A 15,201-nucleotide genomic window follows, 5' to 3' on the forward strand; every position below is an offset into this window, starting at 1 on the left:
GACTTTAATGAATGCATGTTTCTATTTTACATGCATCATAAATTTATTGTGACATCCTCAGTCCTTGATGATTCTCACTTATCTCTCCTGGAAATGTACATATTACGAAAGGTAATACCTTCAAAGTCTCACTAGGCCCAAACAATCCCATTGGCATTAGTTGTGGGTAGCTTGATGTGTACTCAAGTTTAACAAAACGTCATATGATTATATTATTGGTGTATGATAAGCGCCAAATGTTGCACATTTAAGCCCCTTAACTCGCATATGTTAATTCCTTATCATTGTTAAGTGTTTGATTTTATGTTGTTTTAATGTTTTTAGGTTTTATATGAAGATGCAAGCAAATTCCATTGATTTTGGGCTTAAAACATGACTTTTTGAGATGTTGAAAAAGTGAGCTCGAGCGCACTCACACTGACTTGCTGGATAGAGACGCAGAATTGATATGGAAACAGGTTTAGTTCTCCTATTTTGACTAGGGGGCGGAAATCCAACATTTCTAGGACTCCAATGGCTCCTAGGGTTTATTTTAAACCCTGTAAATAGGCCCCAAACCTTTCAAGAAGGGTGTGCTTAGTTTTAGAGAGCATTCATATAAATATCTTCTTAGAGGTTTGAAGAGTTGAAGAGCAGATGAACATGGCAGAAGGCCATCCCAGCACTGCCATGAGCAACTAATTATGTAATAGGGTGTTGATGTAACCCTTTCCAAGTAAAAATGGTTTGATTGTATTTCAATTTAGGATTTTTCTATACGCATGATGGTTGTATTACTTAAAGAATTGATTTTAAAGTTTATATTCAATCATTATGAAATTGATCTTAGAAAGTTTTTTATCTTAATGTAACTCAATCATTCGTATTTTCTGTGATTATATGAATGATTGTTATACAATGGTTTTAATTAACACATGATCAAGAGGGTTTGTTAGGCAATGGCTAGGGTAGACAAATCGGTCTACACCCTAGTTTAGTGTAATTTAGGTAGACCATTCGTACTAACCAAAGATAAGTTATGTTTATCCCCTATTCTTCCTCTCATCACAATCTACTTTTGCTTTTACTTTTATGAATTTAGTTTATAAACAAAAACAAATCAATCTTCTTTGAATTAAGTTAAAATTAGTCCTAACAAGCTTAATAACAACATCAATGCAGTCCTTAAGGTTCGACACCCTCAATATAGCTCTATTCTACAAGGATTCATGGAAATGTATCGATAAATCAAAATTCTTGATGTAGTTGCATATTGTGATGTCGAATATTTTGGTTATCCAAATTGTTTATTTACGATTGTAGGAGGAACTGTTTTGAGGCAAAATTTCATACAAACACCTATAGCTTCCTCAACTATGGAAACAAAGTGTGTACCTTGTTGTAAGGCTAGGTGTCAAGATATATGACTGCAAAGTTTGTTTCTTTGGGCTGGTTATTCTAGATGTCATTGTAATGCTATTGGAGATATTTTGTATTAATTCTACAATAGTTTCTTTCTCTTAGAATACTAGGAGCTCCTTGTGATCCAAACATATTAACATAAAATATTTGTTGTTAGAGAGAAAGTTAGCTAAATCTTACATATGTTTTGTACATACTCCAACAAGACATATGTTGGCGGACCCACTAACCAAGGGTTTGCCGCTTATAGTGTTTCAAGTGCATACGACTCATATGGGGTTGTTAGATTCTTTTGTTTTATTGATTTACTGTGAATTATGTGCCTTTGCGTATACGTGAGTATTTTGTGTTGCAATATATTGTTTTGCACAAATTTTTGTTAACTGTGGCATTGGTGTTATGATACAAGACATTGTGTGATAGTCTTGATGATACATTGAGTATTACTCGAAGTCGGCTTCATGTGAATATATAGTGATCATTATTTGTGTTATTTGTGCCTTATACTTGCATTTTATTTGCCTAGATCACATGAGTGTAAGTAATTATTATATGCCATGCATCTTATTGATCTATCTTAAATTGTTACTTGGAAACATATTTGAATCAGGTTGTGTTTTGGAATACTCATTTGTGTTTGTTTTATGGTTAAATGACTCATACTGTCCAAATAAATGAGTGATTGTTGGATTTATACCTTTTAGTTGGACTAGTATAGTCATTTGTTTAGTTTTAGACCCATACTCAGATGGGAAAATTTTTGTGGACACATTAGAAAGTCATTTACTCTCTCCCTATGCATAAGTGCAGTTGTCCCATTAGACTTCATTCAGTCAATATGCAAAAATTATGGTTGAGAGTAATAGTCTCTCACACATAAGCACACAAAACACTGTATTCTTTTGTATCTTAGGACATCTATAGGAGATTCCTATAGTAGATATTGGAAGCTTGTCTCGAAATTAATAGAGGTATGTGATTCTCATATTTGGTTTATACATGCTATGGAAAAGGAATAGATTAATTGTTAAAATACTCCATCAAGTGTTATTTCATTGCCATGTTAGACTGAAAATACATATATATTAACTGCTTTCGTGAACTACTTCTTGGATTCTTGATTCCTCTTGATTTGGGTGGCCAATTAGCTCGATAGCTGGTGGTGGTTGAGATTCTTGACCTGGTGGTTGAGGCACTTGACCCTCTGGATTGAGATCTGCGTATTCTTGAGAAGGCGTTCCTGAATCCCCTAAGACGCCTGTTAAATGGCTTGATGGAGTTGGTGGGCAATTAATGTTTGGTGAGGGTTCACTTGCATCTATACCACGAACAACATTAATGCTACTTCTGTCTTCAAGATCTCTCCTTCTAAAAGTATGCGACCTAAATTTTCTTTCGTCAAATATTTTCAATGTATGGCGAATTCTTCTCCCTAATGAGACTTGTGCAGAAAAGCGCCTCAAGATTTCCTGCCACTCTTCATAAAGGAACATGCCCATGGAGACAATGAGGGCCAACGAGGAAGCAACACCGACAATAAGGAATAATCCCCAAAAGCTAGCGAGACTCAGACTATTAGAAGAAACCTGGTTGTTAGAGTCTGGACAATTGGTTTCTATCCCAAGCCATTCATTTTCAATCTTTTTCATTTTCTCTCCTTCGGTCACATTTAAGATTGCCCTTGAAACATCACCAACAAGAGGGGAACCTCTTGGGAAGACCTACAAGTCATAAAAAATAAAAATAAAAATATAAAGAAGAAGAAGAGTCTATGTGAGAAACTACATGCATGCATGCATACCTACATAAACACACATGTAAGAAATGAGAGAGCTTACGAAGCCAAAGCCATCAGTTTTGTATATTGATGCAACCATGGTATACTTTGAACAATATTGTCCCAAAAAAAGCTTCATGTAAGGGATTTCATCAAAAGCAGCACTAATTCCGCCATTTGCACTTCCATTGGACAAAAGTTCATCACATTGATTTGTAGAATTATATTGCCGAAGCTTACTTGTGTCGAAGTTCATTTCTTTTAGGATTCCAAAAACAAAAGAACCTTCCTGGTATCCGACAAACTCCCGATTCTTTATAAGCTTGTTGACATCAGTAACGGTTGGTTGCAACTGTTGAACTGTTAAGAGTGAAGTCAAACTCGCAGTGTAGCTTTGAGTGAGTATGAGCACCACAAAAACCCATACAATCACCACAAACCTAGAGCAGTTGCTTAACACTGGCTCCCCTGTAAATTAAACTCAAAAAGGGTTTTAGAAAAGAACATAATTGCATGATCCAAGTATACTTGTCAAGCCATGAAAACAACCGTATGAGCTAGGCACATGAGAAAGGCCTTAACTTATAGAGCTTTGGCCTCACTATACAATCAACAATTAATCAAGTGAAATAATTCAACAACCAAAAATATCTACATTAATCAATAACAATAATAGATCAACATTAATCTATGAGGTCTATAGGAGGCCTCTGCTTTTGATGTTCTGACTTTTGTTATGTCAGCTTCAAATATGAATGTCGCATTTGACATCTTCTGTTATGTCAGATTTAGATATGAATGTCGCATTTGACATTTTTTGTTATGTTAGCTTCAGATATGAATGTTGTATGTATGCATCAGTGAGTGGTGAAAGGTATGGTGAGTGAGTGTGTGTGTGTGTATGAGCATTTGTGTTGTGTACGTCACAGAGGAGAGAAAGTGTGTGTGTTGTGTGTCAACTTTGAGTGTTGTGTTTGAGATTACTCAAGAGAGAAAGGATTTTGTATTACATCCTAAGAGAGAGAAAATGTGTGCTTGTAATTAAAAAGTTTTTTGTGTTTTTTGTGATACACTTGTATAATCCTAATGTACTGATTACTTTTTTTTTTTTTTAAAAAAAAAATCTTATTTTATTGTGTTATCCTTTTTGGCCTTTCCATATTTGATTCAACAATTTGGTATTGAAGCTAGAAAACTAAGAACTAGATTGGAAGTTATGTCCGTAAGATTCTTCTTTCGGCTTAGTCTTGGATTGTGGGAGGTAGATGGACGGGACTCATATTGAAGTTCTATTTGTGAGATCGTCTAAGAAGTGCCAGGGATTGTAAAGCTAAGTAGTTAGGGACCATTACAATGCACCACATGAGGAGATTCTTTTTGTGCATAATCAAAGATTGTGAAGCATGTTAATTTAAGACCAAGCTTACGTGGAAGTGTGTAGGATCACATCAAGTTACTATGAAAAATCTCCAATTTTTTGGTGCAATGGAGAAGCTTAATACTTATAATTATAACATGTCGCAGACATACATGAAGTCATATTTGCAGGGGCAAGATCCTTGGGAGATTAATGGTTGTAATATCACCTTCTACAAAGAATGTCAAAGGCTGGCCAGTTGTTCTCTTGAGTAGATGGAAAATTTATTAGCCAACCAAAAAATTTGGCCAAGCAATGGGTTTGGGTAGCACTAAAGAACAAAGAATACACCTTTTAGTGGTACCAAGATAGGTTGACCTAGAGGATAGAGATGCACCATATTTTAAAAAGAAAAAGACGAGTAAAAGGGCCAGCAAAAGAATTATCAATAAGGGGAAACTCAAAATAATCGGCAAAGAGATTGTCAACATTCAAGGTAAACTAAATGTCTGAATCAAATTATTAATTGCTGTAAATGTGGTCGAATACGACACTATGCATGAGACTATCAACTTAAGAAATATTTCATGAAAGGAAATTTGGTGACATTGAATGGTCACCAAGACATGTACTATAATGAAGCTTAATGGGATTTTCAAGCGTCCTTTGTCATAACGAATTTTGAGGATGAGTTTTCTCATAAGAAGAAGCTGATTTCAACTAGGAAAGTATCAAACAACAATTTATCATCTTTGAAACAGCAAAAAGTACTATTGTAGTAAAGTTGGAGGAAACACCATTGCCGATGACCAAACCCAAAGTAGTCAATTATGAAGAAGACTAGATCATTGCCTTCGAATTGAATTCCAATCACATAAGTAAAAGTAAATTGGGGGAACCAAAAATTATCATGCAATCATGTCCTCAAACCATTGAGGGACATATTTCATTAATTGGTGAAATAGAGCAAAAGTCAAAGATAGGAAGAAGAAATAGCACATGGAAGATTGATGTGCATACAACACTTTATGAGGTACTTTATAATATTAAAGAATAAAAAGAGAAAGACTATATTGAATTTGACAAAAAAAAAAAAAAAAAAAACTAAAAGTCCAACATCAAGGAAAGTGATGGAAGAAGAAGTACTTGCATCCAAAATCAAAGGATGTTACACCTATTTCATACCAATGAGTTGATAAAGTGAAGACTTGTCAACATGGATTAGGTAAGAGGTATAAGATGTTGTGAGTGGCTTTGGGATTCTCTCAACAATATGGATTGTATTTTGATAAAATCTTTTAGTCTTGTAGTCAAGAATACTTTAGTTTGTTTTGCTAGTATTGGCAACTAGTAAATTATAGAAGCTATGGAGAATGGATGTGAAGAACGATTTCCTACATAAGTTATTATATCGACGAGTCACTGCACGATGAGGGGGAGTGTTGATTAATGGCAGCTCCACATCTCTCTCTCCAAAATTTTCCCTCAACTTCATCTGTACTCCAACAACCGCATCTCACAGCCCAACACCGTCCTTCCCTTCCAATGAGTTTGCTTTCCTTATCAATATTGCTCTTCTTTCTCCACATCATTCTCCCTTTCCTTTCCTTCACCTCTTGCCACATTCCACTGCCTGTCTTTTTCTCACGTCTCTTCCTAATAGCTCATAGCTAGTTTAGAAAGTCGACCCAAGGAGTAGTTGGAAAGTCCAGAAAAGCATGCTAACATAGACTACTATATAAAGAAGCATGGGCTTTGTATATTAGTGTGTGTGTGTGTGAAAAACATAGCTCAAGAAAGAGTGTGATGCCATTAATGCATGAGTGCTGAGAGGTGTGGTAAGTGTGAGAGTACTTTGTGAGTGTTTATGCTATGCGTGTGTTATAGTACGATAGAAAGAGTCTGTTGTGTGTTGTTTGTGTATTGTGTCACAAATCAAGAGAGAAAGGGTGTTGCATGTGTCATAGCCTAAAAGAAAATGTTTTGTAGTGGTAATTGAGAATTTTTTTTTTTTTTTTTTTTTTTTTTTAATGTTTGGTGTGAATGTGATACACTTGTATGATTCTTGTGTACTATTGAGTTCTTAATAGAAATTTCTTATTTTATCATACATGTTATCCTTTTTGGGCCTCTCCAAGTTTGATTCAACTATTAAACTACTAATTGACTTTTTATCCCCTATATACTCACCTTAGGAATTTATATTAATGACTCCAATATCCTAATTAATCATATTTTATTTACCTATTATTTTCCTTGACTCAATCTAATACCACATAAACAAGTTGGCCATTACAAAACTTTTTTTTTTTTTGAGAGAGATTATAGTAGAGAATGAAAGCAATACTTATATATATATATATATATATATATATAAGTAGTGAATTATTCTAGAAGAATGGAAATTTCATTCTTTCTGGTTTCTACAATAAATAGGTGTTAAAGTTGTAATGGGCATACAAGTTTCTGAAACTAGTTATGTATTTGAATTGCTCGAGAGTATTATATAAGAATAAATTAAATACGATAAAGGGAACTTACGATGTGCAAAAACCATGGTGGAGAAGGCATACCATAAGCTTGTCCCAATTTGATGTGAAGGAGGCCCACGAAAATCGTCATTTATTCGGTGCTCAAGAACCCATACCACAAAGCCGATGAAGACAAAGAAACAACCGCTTGTCATCCAAAGGTCCCAAGTTAAAGGCTTCAAGAACACCCATGCATTTTTCGGCCTGCTGTCTTTGATTGGCACGACCATTGATACTCCAGATTCTGTGTATGGCAATGCGAAGTCCACAAAGTTAGACCTATTCGCTATGATTGTTGTATCTCCTACCACAGCATCAAAGTTCTGTAAAAAAAAGTATTTGCTTCCATCATTTATATGAATATAAGTGCCTTGTTAAGATAAAAAGTGCATTTAGGAGGGAAAAGAACAAAGAAAATAATGTTATCTTAGTTGAAAAAAATAGTAAGATCATTTTTACCGACCCCAAGAAATACTTGGTAGACCAAATCGTTATAACTACCGGCGCTTCCACCATCGGGCTTTGCAAAGGGAATGAATTCGTAACTAACACTGTATGGCAATGTTTCCATTACAGCATTGAAGACATCTATGCAGTACCCAGTGACCTTTGTTGTGTTAGTGTTAAGATCAGGCATCACCTTAACAAATTCACTAAAACCATGCTTCACTGGAACTCCTATTCATAGCTTCTTTCCGTTTGTTGGAATCTCCCAACCTTTGGGGATAGAGCTTGAATCACCCGGCCATATAATAGGCCCTAGATTGTTCTTCGAAGTGGAATATGTGCTTGTGTTCACTGAGTTCAATTTCCTTACCAATCCGTTTTCTGGAGTCCATAATGCAATCTCCCTTTCTCCATTACCATTCACATTAATTACCTCAAACATTTTTGATTGTAGTTGCCCATTAACAAGGCTAAACGCTCCAGCAAGGCCTGTAAATCTTACACCCAATAATGCTTCACGAAGTTTCAGGCCATTTTGAGAGACCTTAATAGTTTCGAGATCAGTTAAGTTACTTGAAACATTTGTCTTTTCAATGCCAATATTTGTGAACCCAACTTCCTCGACTGCCCTAGCTAGTGCGAAAGCAGTATCATAAGCCCATAGGCCGACAACACCAAGTTCAACATTAGTAATGTTTGGATTGTCCTCATGGAATTTCCTTTTCCATTGAATTGTAAAATTTTCAAGCTCTTTCGTTTTTGGAACATAAGTCTTTATACCCAATACCCCTTGCATTGAGTCCATGACTGAAGCATCTATTGAACTAATTGAATTTGCTATCCCATTGGTAATGATCCATACATAACCTTCTCTCATCATTCCAATCTCTTTTGCCTTGATGAAGAGTCGAGAACTAAGATTGCGTGACATGTGCACGATGAAGACTCTTGTTTGCATCGTCATTAACTTGTAAAGTTCTTGACCAATCTGGTCATCCGTGGTTGATAGAGAAATGACACTTCGATAGGGGACACGAGCATCAATCTCTTGCAAGGCATCAATCAAGTAGGGCATTATACCTTCCCCATAAGTATTGTCTACATAGATTGGCACAACTTCTCTCCATCCAAAAGCTTGAATAATTGTGCTTATTGCTTTTACTTGAGATGAGTCATTTTGAGCGATTTGAAAAAAGTATGGACTCCGAAGGGAAATAAGAGAAGGGCTTGTTGCTGAGAATGATATGATGGGCACCTGAGCTTTCTTCCCAAGATTAATGACAAAGTTGGCCTGCATTGAGTTTTGTGGCCCTATGATGGCTTGTGCTTCTACCTTTTTTATCAGGTATAGAGCTGTGTTTCAAAAACATGGAGAAATTTGATTAAATGTCAAATGGAACTCTAAATGATCGGCCATCTAGTAACCATCATTACATCAATGCATAATTGGCGAAGTGCAGTGGTCATGATAAGCAATCAAAAAGATTAGAAATTTAATGTAATGATATGTGATAGAAAACATCAACTCAATCTTTTATTTACTCTTCATCATAACAATCTACCCTCTAATTTAGTTTTTAGGAAATTGAAAGTTTTCATATGTATTCAGTATTCACCTTAAGGTTGGCACTTGTCTCTGAAAAGTTATTTTCATACCCAAAAAAAAAAATGAAGATGTTTTGCTGTTTTTTGAAACCATCACAAATAAATATTTTATTAGAGAAATACTACACACACTCTCACTCTCACACTCTCAAGTGCACACTCCTTGATGTGACAGTGAAAATCAATATTTGATTTTGGATGGATCACTATTGTATTTTCAATCTAATAGTATTTTTTTACTCCCACATCATGGAGTGTACAATTGGGAGCATGTGTGGCCTTTCTATTTTGGTAAAGTTGAGATAAAAGTGATTCTATATTAGTTGTCAAATCTAGGATTAAAGCTAATTATTACACACTTATTGACACCACCTCTAGAAAACTTGTTTGGTTGCTACCACTCTTGCATGACATGGGTATCACTTATGAGTATTGTGTTCCACATTGAGAAAATATAAAAGAAAAAAGCGCTTAATATACCTAAGTGGACCTTAGCCCATTAACTTAGGCTTTTGAGCTAGACTTGTGTTCAACTATGTATACTAATGTACTCTTGGTAAAAACTCTATAACCGCTTTATCTCCCAACAAATGGTATCAGAACTATGGTTACCTTCCTAGGACGAGTGTCTGAACGCGTCGAGTTTAGAGTTGTGTCTCCATCCACAACTCTTGACATGAGGCACTCTTGGAAATGTAAAAAGACTCACAAGCGAGGGGGAGTTGGGTCAATGTGAAGAAACTCACAAGTGAGAGGGAAATTGTTGTGAGTGTACTTGTATGTGTTGTGTCCCACATTGAGAAAATATAAAAGAAAATAGTGCTTAATATACCTAAGTGGACTTTAGCCTATTAGCTTAGGCTTTTTGGCTGGAGTTATGTTCAACTATATATATATTAATGTACTCTTGGTAAAAACACTATAACTGCTTTATCTCCCAACAAGATCAACTATCATTTCATACGACATCATCCATCCGCAAAATGTGGATATCACTTTTAGATATCCACATCTACATCATATTTTTACTAATGACATCAATGTAGTTATTGCGGTTATTATTTGCTATCCTCATATTAGGTAATGGGTCTTTTGGGCCTGTTTTAGTTTTTTGAGTCTTTATTAAAGCAAATTTCAAACGATTTTGAAAATAATTTGGACAAGTTTTTAGTGTTTTGGGCTTGTTTTAAATACTTTTAAACCTTAATGTTTTGAAAATATAATGTAACACCGAAAATATGTAAAACTAAGAAAAAAAGGGGATGATGGATATGACCTTACAATATTTGTAGAAATCAATGCTCACAATAAACACTCGTATGTTTTTTATCTATATAATTTAATGAGCATAAAAGGATAGTAAATGTTGCAATGTGATATGAGAAAATCAGAGATGAGAGGCGAGAGAAAGAAGATGGTGGCTTTTGGCTCTGGAAGCGTCACAGTGAACTGGTGAAGTGAATTATTGAACTATGAAAAGAAAACCTAAAACAATGTAAACATAACTTATACAAAATGACGTTGTTTTAGTGAATTTCTTAATATATAAAAAATATATATTATATATAAAGGGTATACAGATGCATCTGAATACCCTAAAATGTGAATAGTAATTTTTGCTAACTACATCTTTATCTGTATGTGCATGCGGATAGTTACGAATAGCGGATGCAAACAGTTAATATTCCCCCGCATTTAATTCTTTAATAAGCTATATTGTATATTGTATATTTTTCCGTTAGTATATATGCATTATAAATATGCCTTACCACTATATACATTTTGACACAATTAGAAGTAACAAAGCCTTTTTCATAGTTTGGTCTTTTGTCTTTATGTTAACAATAGCCCAGTCAGATGTTGCCAATTGCGTCCACATAATAAAAATTCTAAGGGTATGTTTGGTCCAAGGATTAAACTAATGCAATAAAATAGTTATTTCATATTTTGGTAAGATTTTTAGCCTTGGAATAGCCATTCTTATGAGAATGTTATTGCTTAAATTGAGGAATGACTATTCCTGTAAAAAAAATGAGAGGAATAGTTAATTCCTTTAGAAACGGACTATATTTCCAAGAAGAATAAAATTTTGGGGATCCGACTTCTTAAACAAACAAAGCCTCAATTTTTTTTATAAAAACAATATTGGTATTTTTGTAATTTGGGTTTGTTCCATTGAGAGCATATGCATTAATTGTCACTAAAATGAGAAATAGGAACAACTATTTCACTTCACATTCTCATATTTTTAAGAATAGCTATTTATTTTTCTAATAGAATAGCTATTCCACGTACCAATGCCTCCTAATTAGATCAATTTCAACAAGAATCAAACATTTATAAATTAGCTAGTTCTTATAATAATATATAGTAGACCACCTAAGCTCTTTCCCGTTATAAAATGCTAGATAGTATAACTAGGGGTGTACATAGGGCGAATATTAACCGCCCCCAACTGTACGTTATCTGATATCTGCACATGTGGATGCAGATGTGGTTAGCAAAAATCACTATCTGCATCCACATATGCAAATGCAAATAGAACTTAAAAACTGTATCCGCATACCCTATATATATATAATAATTTCACTAAAACAACGTCATTTTAGATTAGATATAGGTTATATTTACATTGTTTTAGGTTTTTTCCTTTCACGGTGATCACTTGGGCAACAAGGAAAAAGTAATGTGAAATCAATATACTTTTTAAAACATGAAAGCTTAAAAAAAATTAAAAAAACCCAAACACTAAAAATTGGCCCAAATTATTATCAAAATTGTTTAAAATATGCCTTAACTAGGACCCAAAGAAGGCCCAAAAGACTAAAATATGCTCATTAACTAATATATAGATAGCGGATAATAATCGTGTGGATATGGATGTGGATATCTAAAAATGATATCCGCATTTTGTCGATGCGGCTGTGGATATTGCAAATAACTGCATCCGCATATACAATCTTAAGTTTAACCAAAAGGAATTATTAAATCTTGTATATGGTATTGGAGGAAGTGAAGGAAAAAATGAAAACAAGAACTGTCGTTTATTACGTATAATGACCTTAACTGCTGTTCGGAATGATAAATAAAACACAGAGAGAGAGAGAGAGAGAGAGAACCTGCAGCAGCTGCTTTCACAACATCGCTTTGGGAGTCCCTGATGTTAAGCCTGAGCCTTGTCTTGTAGTAAGGATGAGAGGAATAGAAGTCAGAAAGAGCCATATTTATGCAACTCCACCCCATCTTTCCATTCCATGTATCCATGTCAAGAACCACACCCACATCAACTGGGACTGTCGTGTTTTGTGCATTGCCCAAAAACATCCTTTCTGAAACAATAATGAACAAGAAAAGAGAAAAACCAAATATGGTACTATTCATCTTCATGATTATGTTTGAATATCTTGGAAGCTTGAATGGCCTTAACTCACAACAACTCCTATATATATATATATATATATATATATTTAGAGAGGTAGGAGTTCAAAAGTAAGAACATGCAGTTAGCGAATAAAATGAAAGCCAGCTAGTACTTATATAATTATTGTCGCTTCATAAAAAAACAAATACTACTGCATCATTGTCAACGCTATCTACAATGACAAAGGTTGTAGATAAATTTTAAGCGATTACCAAAAATACCAACAACAATATGTACTGTCTACCTCAAAAATAAATAAATAAAATAAAGCGACACTGCTGTCTTTTTCGTTGTGGGCTCAATTAGTCAAGTGTCGTAAGTTGATTCTGAGTTCTGACATCATGACGTTGGGCCGTTGGGGGTTTCAAAATTTTGCATATAAGAAGATTCAAATATTTGGTTTCTTTAGCAAATGGTCTTGTAGTGAGTTTTTTTTAATTTAGTAATAAAAATGTATTGATGTGATCATATAAAGGTATTGATTTTTGAAAGAAAAAATGAAAAAAAAAAATAGGGTAAAGTCTACCTACCTCCCTCAAATTACCACCCAATTGACAATGTCTCTCCCAAACTTTCAATTGTGACAATGTCTCCTCAAAACTACCAAAACATTGTCAATATCCCTCCAAGACTAGCAATAAGACAAAAATGCCCCTATAGATTTTTAAATAAGACAAAAATACCTCTATAAATTTAAAAAAAAAAAATGATTTTTTAAAAAAAACAAAACAAAAAATTTTAATTTAAAAATAATATTTAAAAAAAAAAAAAATTTGAAACAAAAATTTTTATTTTTATTTTTTTAAAACGGAAATTTTTATTCAAAAAAAAAAATTTAGTTTTAAAGAACAAAAAATTTCATTTTATTATTAAACGAAAATTTTATTTTTTTTAAACGTAAATTTTTATTTAAATAAAATTATAAAACAAAAATAAAAATAAAAAAAAACTAAAATTTTCAATTTTTATATATATAAAAAAAAAATCGAAATTTTTTAATTTTTTTTCTTATAAAATTGATTTAAAATAAAAATTGGCCAACGTTTGGATTTATTTATTTATTTTTGTTAGTTTTAGGTTTCTTCTAGAAGTTTTAGTTTTTTAAGTTTTTTTTTTTTAACTGAGGGTAATTTTGTCATTGGGGGGAATATTGACAATTTTTGGTAGTTTGGGTGGAACATTGTCACAATTGAAAGTTTGGGGGGGTCATTGTCAATTGAGTGGTAGTTTGAGGGGATTATGTGGACTTTCCCAAAAAAAAAAAAATACTGAGGAAAATAACCAATTTTGTTTTTTAATAAAAAAATTGTTCCTATAGCTATACATGGTTTAAAATGAAAAGTACAAAGGAAAAAAGAAAAAAAGAAAAGCCTTTTAAAAAAATGGGCTATAAGGCCGATTTTTTTTTTTTTTTTTTCCGATTATGAGTACTTAATTAATGTACTATGTTTTTAAATTCTAAATGTTGTCTTTATATAGTTTTGGAAAGCAATAAATTCTGAAAAAATAATTCCCTAAATTAAATTTTTGAACTTAATGAAATCACATATAAAAAAAATTATTAAATTATAATTAAATGCTCTTAATTAAACTAATTTAATGATTGGTTCACTCTTAGTTTATATATATATATATATGATTTGAAAGTCTAGGTTCCTTATCCAAAATGGTACGACATGAATGTCAAGGGCTACTCACAAAAATGGCCTAATTTTGGAGGGGTGGGGGAGCTACTATACTGTTCCTGATGGGATTCACTCCAAACAGACTCCACTCCAGGCATTGTTTGGATATAATTGGATATGTTTGGCAATGAAATGAAAAAGGTGAGTGCAATAGTACTGTAGCAGATTTGATTGATATAAAAAAAAAAAGTAAAAATGTTTTGTATAAGAAAAGTGAAAAAATTTGTTTTGTAATAATTTTTTATTTGAATAATAATAAAAAGTGATTAATGTGATGTAAAAATAAGAATGTTGGGATTGATTTTAAAATAAATTTTTTGAATTTTTGGGTCCCATCCCGCCCTTTCCCAAACACAGCCATTGAGTTGTTCTTGTTTTAGATAAGACCATCTTTTCTATTTCAACTAATATTGTTTAACAATTTTATTCTTCTACTTGTTATAATTTTAAACAACAAATATGAAAAAAAAAAAACCCGAATGATTTCGAACACCCACCCACCTGCTCATTAGAACAATAAACTACGTAAAAATTTTCTCACATATTTTTTACATGAATTATTAACAATTAGAACAAAATTGGTGAAAATCTGAAATAGTTATTACAAGAGACATACATGGATGTGATTCTTATCCGGAGGACCACTATCAAATCAGCAATTGGCTTTTGCGTGATGGCTTGCAATGCATGCGTACGAATGGCGGAAAATACATTGATTTGATTGTACCTTTCTAACGTGCTTTTGACTTTGTTTTTCTATAAATAAATAAATAATATTGGATGAGCTTTGTCGAAACCCCACATCATTTTTACATATCATAAATAATATATAAAATATGTGCTTCCCACAATTTCATTTTATTTAATAATTAGACGTAAAACATGAAATACAAATAAAAATAATACACCAAATAACTGCGTTCCCATTGCCCTCAACCTTGCACTACATTTTGAACAAGTTGAGGAATTGTTTTGAA

General features: G+C 33.2%; 1 pseudogene; it reads right to left on the reverse strand.

Annotated features, from left to right (window-relative positions):
• Positions 1–2,486: 2,486 nt before the first annotated feature.
• On the reverse strand, positions 2,487–12,505 carry LOC132185169 (glutamate receptor 2.8-like; annotated as a pseudogene).
• Positions 12,506–15,201: the final 2,696 nt, after the last annotated feature.

This window comes from Corylus avellana, chromosome ca6, assembly GCF_901000735.1.
Source record: "Corylus avellana chromosome ca6, CavTom2PMs-1.0".
NCBI lineage: Eukaryota > Viridiplantae > Streptophyta > Magnoliopsida > Fagales > Betulaceae > Corylus > Corylus avellana.